The sequence below is a fragment of the Halyomorpha halys genome, unplaced genomic scaffold (genome assembly GCF_000696795.3).
Source record: "Halyomorpha halys isolate HHAL.00 unplaced genomic scaffold, Hhal_1.1 Scaffold649.1, whole genome shotgun sequence".
Classification (NCBI taxonomy): Eukaryota; Metazoa; Arthropoda; class Insecta; order Hemiptera; family Pentatomidae; genus Halyomorpha; species Halyomorpha halys.
Window position 1 is genome coordinate 203,584 of NW_027105546.1, and position 6,921 is coordinate 210,504.

Genomic DNA, 6,921 nt, shown 5'->3' on the forward strand with positions numbered 1-6,921 from the left:
CAGTTGGTCAACTTAGTCCTGATACATGTTTTAAAATTAGATAAGTGGCTAATATATTTTTATGACAGCCATCATATTGTTTTTATTTTGTCACTATTAATTATTTCTTGTTCATGTCGTTTGGTTAGGGGGTCGTACAGTTGATTCATAGTCTCAGAAAATTTATTATAATTTTTATTTCAATTTGTAAAAAAAGAAAAAAAAAAGACACTATCTGAAGGAGCGGAAGCTATAGAACAACGCCAGCGAAACCGCGTATGCATCAACGGGTTATCTGATCATCTGTAGGGCCCTATTATTAGAACACAGTAGCCTTATAAATTATACCGAGTTTGACTCCTCATGATATTCATGTTAATATTCCTTCTTTCTAATTAGCTCCCTGGGGCTATTTCTTGGTCCATTCAGAAACAAACTTAGGTTACAGAGGGTTGAGCCTTTCCCATGGGAATCTGTTAAAATGTGATGTATCTAGACAAGAAATGTCTTGAAAGATTCAGTGTATACTTTGCACTCAGTTGTCATTTCTGAGGGGACGTGAAGTTTATTAGTGATTGCGGAGAATGAATTTCCGTTCCACAGCAATTTTTTAAGAAACGTATGTTTTCCTGTAAATATTTCTTAAAATGGCACAAAAGCAGAAAAAAGTATCAAGATACACGATGAATAAATCGTGATCTACGTAAATGTAGATTTATTATAAGATGATAAAGAAATCCTAAAATCGAGAAAAGAAATTTATTAGAACTCAGACCGTATTGACGCGTCGTATAGTAAAGATCTCTCTACTAATTAGACAGTGTTATGATTTTGTAATTTACCATTAGTAACTTCCAAACCATTTCTTTATCCTTTCTTTTATTTTGTAACCATATTTGCTTATATAAAAATGACAAAACGATTCTCGTGATGTAAGCAGTAGTGAAGACAAGTTTCAGGTAGACATTTATACAGAAAAATTTAAAAAAATAAATATTCAAGTAGAAGTATGATTGTAACGATGATATAATTTACTATATTTTTTTTTGTTAATATGTGTTCTTCAAACCAAATATAATTACAATGCCTTACTTAGTTCTAGATTTTTACTATATATTACGATTTCCAGGGTGTACGTTTTCGCGAAAAAGTGGCGTCGAGTTGCAGATTGGTAACGTCGGAACGGTGCTGGGTGCAATGGATTAAGATGCCTTAATTAATTAATCTGCAAAATTTTAATTCGTTAAAAAACAGCTTTTGACAAATGGATGTAACTTTTTGTAGAATATTCCGCAATTCTAAATGACCTTCATAAGATCGTAACTCTAGATTACATCTACTACTTGTGTTTATGCGTGCGAAAAACTCCATTATGGATTTTATTTTCAAACAAATTATTATTAACCTCAAAATATTGGATTATCTACACAATAGAAGTCTCCAGATAAAGGATAATTTCGAAAAACTTTAATTAGCAGAAAATTAAAAATATCGCTACTTTGATTGAATAGTGCCATATCTAAAGGTATCTCTATATGTTTGCCAAAGAATGGCCAATCTGTAGATTGGCACTTCACGCATTAGCAAGCGTCTGGATGGATTATTTGGATTGGCTAGTAAAAGTTGGCCCAACTCGTCGACGGTCGGTTTGCGGGATCAAATCAAAGAGCGCATCAACATGTTTGCGTTCAGTTAGCATTGTTTTAGAACTGGTAACAGGTAAATGTTTGTTCTCTCTGTGTTTTGATTAATTAAAGAATTTCCCCAACCTTTAAATTCAATAACTAACTTTAGTTTAAGTTTGTATATTTTACAGTTCTATCGATTGGGTCTAAATACATCGTTTCAAATTTTGTTAATTAACTTTAGCAGTTTTTTTTATTTTAATATATCACGAATATATATTTATAATAACATTATATGTCTAGGTAATAAATTGACAAAAGCTTTTAATTAAAATTTTAGAATGTTGGTACAATTCCTAGGTTTTGTATTTCTATGAAGTTTTATCATCTACCATCTACTTTACTGATATTAACGTTTCCTTTCAATCAGCCTATCTTTATTTTGTAACTTTTTTAAATGAAACTGCTGTAAATCGAATGTAATAGTCAACATAAGTAAAAAGAACATACAAGCGTGTGAATACCGATGTTTGTTGCATCCTTTGTTTACCAAGAATTTGTTGCACAAGTCCTGGATTTGCGGCGAACGGAAAACGTGTAAGAGCCAAAATTAGGAAGCTATACTGGACCAATGTACTTGGTAGATTATTTTTTATTTTATGTTATAATAAATATTTACATTAAATATTAAAAAATTGTGTAGTAATGTGCAGTATTTATTTGTTTTTGTTTATGTTTACTTATTTTCCGAATAAAATAAAATCGGAATAAGGAACCTTTTTATATTACAAAGTCCTATGAAATATGATGTCTGATTACTGCTTCTGTATAGAATGGAAGATAAATCAATTCTCGAAAGGAAATCGACTAGTTGAGTTACTCGATGAAAATAAATACGACTCCACTATGACTGGGGGCGGACAGAACCTTATCAGGTGGGGGTGGCGCGCGCAACCTTCAGAAAATTTATTATTATCCCTTGCCTAGCCACGGTAATTACGGCCGGGGGTGAAATAGTGGATACCGGCATGCCAGCACCAGTAGGGGTTTTTAATTGTTCCCGAGTGGCTAAGACCATACAATTAACTCTTCGAGGGAAGAACCTCTTCAGTCCCCGCCCTATCCTTTACCGCCGTCCATTCACAACTAGCGGGGAAAAAAGTTCCGAAGCGGAAGTGCCTAAGCCCTCGGGATATTCGGTTTTTTGTCTTCTCGAGAGCTGTTACCGGAAAAAAATAACGTTTCTACCATTCACATCGAAGGATGTGGTTGTTTCATTGAAGAGAACGAAGATATGGGTCTATAAATCTTGGAGAGATTCTTGTAATTTTAGTTTCAAAAAGGTTAACTTTTAAAATGTGAGCATTTTAAAATACCTATCTTTCCAATTAGTAAGTTCTCGGACCGTTCTCAAAGGCAACGCCTCAGGGCAATCTTCAACAATTAATATTGTCTGGTAAAATAATAATAAACTGGTAGGAACAGCATAGAAGCGTTATTAAAAAATATCTAAATACACGTAAAGTTATGAAAAAAAAAAAAAAAATTGGTGACGGGACAAGTTCTTGAGATAGACGAAGCAGTTAATTTCAAAATTGAATTACATTTATGATGTAAATTGTGTATATATTTTTAAAAGTATTGTTTTTTACAATTTTATATATATTACATTTTTATGTATGTATTTTTTTTTAGGTTTTAATTTGTTAGAATTATGCATGACTAATATGATTTTTATATATGTATATGTTTAGAATTTTTACTATTATACTAAGAGAAAACTAGATTTAGCTATATAGGTTAATAATGGGAGACAAACAAGAAAATGAACAATTTTATAAAAAAAATAGAAAGAAAAAAAAGTAAAAAGGATGAAAATATATATTAAAAAAAGAAAAATATTAAAGAACTAAAACAACTAGAAAAAAAATCAAGTAACACTATTATGTATTTTAGCATTTACTGAATATGCCAATGTAAATTGTTGCTCTCTTAAAATTGCTAGTTTATTTTTTGTTATAAAAATAAGATTTTCCTCATCCAATTATTTATTTTAGAGATCAAGAGGTTTCTATATGAATCAATCTGAATTATTTTCTTACTTATTTATTTAATAAAAATCTGTACCTCGCTACAATCCACGAAGGGTCAGAGGTTCTGTACCTTGTAAGTACTGTTTCTTGAACAACCGTTGTGCAAGGAGGTAATTTATTCATGATCATACTCAACCACCGGGTTTATCACCCAATTAAGAGTACCCCAGAGTGTACTCCAGAAGGCTCCTCGAACCCATAGGATACTCTAATAAAATAAATAATTATCTATGATAGTCAGATTCGAGCTATGGCCCAGGAGATAATAAGACAGCGCCTTATTTAAGGAGCTACCTTCCTCCACTTATTTACTAAAAAAAAAAAAAAAATATTTGGCAAATTTATGTTTGTACAAGACTATGATATAGTATCTAATTGAAGAGTAAAACCTAATATGGAGCACATTCTAAAAGAGAGTTATTCAAATTTCCAAGGCATGGGTTAATGTTTTATTATTGATAACTATCAAGCTCACCTCCCGCATCTTGATACCATCTATGAATTGAACAAATACACTGAGCCCTGGAAATGCGTAATATCGCGGTATTAGGCAATGTTGGAAGGATCATGTTTGCATAAAATAGAAGCCCTTCATACAGTTTTATTATTTTTTTTTTTATTTTATTTAATTAAATAAATTATCATTTAGTTTGAATTCATATTCATCAATTCAGAATGGGGATATACTCCAATTATTCTGTAGAAGTATTTAGATTATTCCACCAGATTTTTCCTGCATTAACACTAAAATACGAGAGGTAGACTTTGCTTTAAGTGTTGTAAATGGTGTAACATTATGTATTTATGTTTTAAATCGGTTTAGTGAAAGGAATGAAATTGAAAAAAAAAAAAAAAAAAAAGGCGACTCGTCACTTCCCCTCAGTAAATCAAGTTCTCGAGGAAATTATTTTTTTACTCATTCCAATTTCGATTCCAAACTCCTATTCGTAACATTCAAGAGACTCTGCACTGTAAACAAACTTGTTAACTCATTTCCTAACGGACCGATTCTACGAAAGGAGATAGGATTAATTTGCATACTAATCGGTGCTATTTTTCGCATAAAAAAGTCATGTTAGTTGTATCTGGATCTGGAAAAATACAAAAACTTTCTACTTTCGCCGATATAAGTGGGAGTGTTCTCACCAGACCCCCGTTTGGGACATCTGTGTCCCTCATGAATTATTTATGGAGGACTCCATTGTGGGTAAGATGGCGTCGACCGGTAGAGGCTGCTGATCGCCGATTTACTTAAACTTGAATCATCAACATCCCATCATCATTACTGGTCGGGTATCATTTGAACCTGTCGTTGTGTGTCTACGGTCGAGAGTATACCCTCATGAAGAGCACATTAGGAACACAACCAGAGTATCACATACGAATTGGAGAAAGTATGGATCATTTATTTGATACTATAGCAAAAATACGAAATGTTTCAACAGAAAGAAATAAGTATATTGTACACCAACTAGAAGAACAAACTTGGATGAATAATATAATGGAGTTAAACGAGCGAAACGTCAAGTTGTAATTTTGACAGATTCTCAAGATGAAAAAAAAAACAAAGTATACACATGTATTGATAACTTTTTTCGACTGTTGTAGGTATATATATATATTTTTGTGGGTCTTGCGGATCAGTCAATAATACAACTTAGTTATGGCGACGTTTAGCTACTTTATTGTTTGCGTAGTCATGAGCTATATACTTGCAGTTTTGTAGAAATTATTCGAAGAGAGTGTTTGTTCTAAAAAAAAACTGTTTATCTTATTGTAGGGCATGACTATGCAAACAATAAAATTGCGAAACGTCGCCAAAACAAAGTTGTATCTTTGACTGATCCTCAAGACCCACCCAAAAAAAATATGAATATACGTACATCCTTAATTATATAAGTACCAATAACCTTGAATCGTAAACCAAATCGAATAATTTAATAATGAATTCTATATATACTTATATATTATTAATTATAGAAGTATCAATAATCTCGAATAGTTTACCAGTTTACTTTTTAAAATTTTATTTTTATTATCTGTATTTGAATATATGCATACAGTTTTATATATATGTATATGTTTAATGGAAATGGAAAATTTGTTTTTTTTTTTAAAGGTTTTAATTGAATAGTACTTTATATTATAATTTTATTTTATGTTTGTTGAAGAGGGGGGGAAGGAAAAATGTATTATGTTAAGGGAGGAAATTTAATTAGATATATAAATAAATAATGGAAAAAATGATGATCAATAAGGAAAAGAGGATAAGAAAAACGATTAAAAAAATAAAAAAAGAAGAATATAAAATAACAAAATTATAAAATAAAATAAAATCTACTATTACTTCTTATTCTAAATTACTATTATATATTTCAAATTTGCTGTATCATACTTCTACATTATAAAAATTAAAAAAAAAGAATGTCTGACTAGGTATTTTTGAAGAAAGTCTCTCTCTCTCTCTCTCTCTCTCTCTCTCTCTATATATATATATATATATATATATATATCTTCATTTAACCGTTTGAAAATTAATAAACTAATTATCCAATTTTAAGGTTATTCAAGATGTAAGATTTATCAAACAAATTAAGTTGGACTGATTATTTGTTCACCACATTTATAAAAGATCATATATATATATATATGAATTTGAAGATCACTTTAATACTCATGTGGGAGAGTGAATGGAGGTCCACGATGTTTCCACATGTTGAAATGTAGGAGAACCTACCATAATTTACATAAAATATTGAAATATGGAAGTTACAAAGTAAAACTCATTTTTTCTACTATTTGAGAAATTTTCTCTATCTTTGAAACATGGTAACTAATGCTTCAAAAAATAGATTTGTCATTGAAATTTGATGCTCTTTAACTTAGTACATAAATGTACCCCTATGTGATATAAAAAACTGAAAACAAGATATGAAAAAAAAATTTCGACTCTCTCAAGTCAGTACTGGGTCAACGAGGTCGATTCTGCTACATAAAATATTATTATTAACTTTCCTTGAAGAAATTGTCTACTTGTTCGACTAAATATCTTCGATAAAACAGTTGATATATTAATTGTTATCAAGCACTAACAAAAAACATAAAACAAAAAAAAAATTAAATAAAAACATTTTTTTTTGATAGATTTATTTATTGATAGATATTACAATCTGCCACACAGTTGTGGGCAATAGGTAATGGTGATGAATGATCTCATACATACT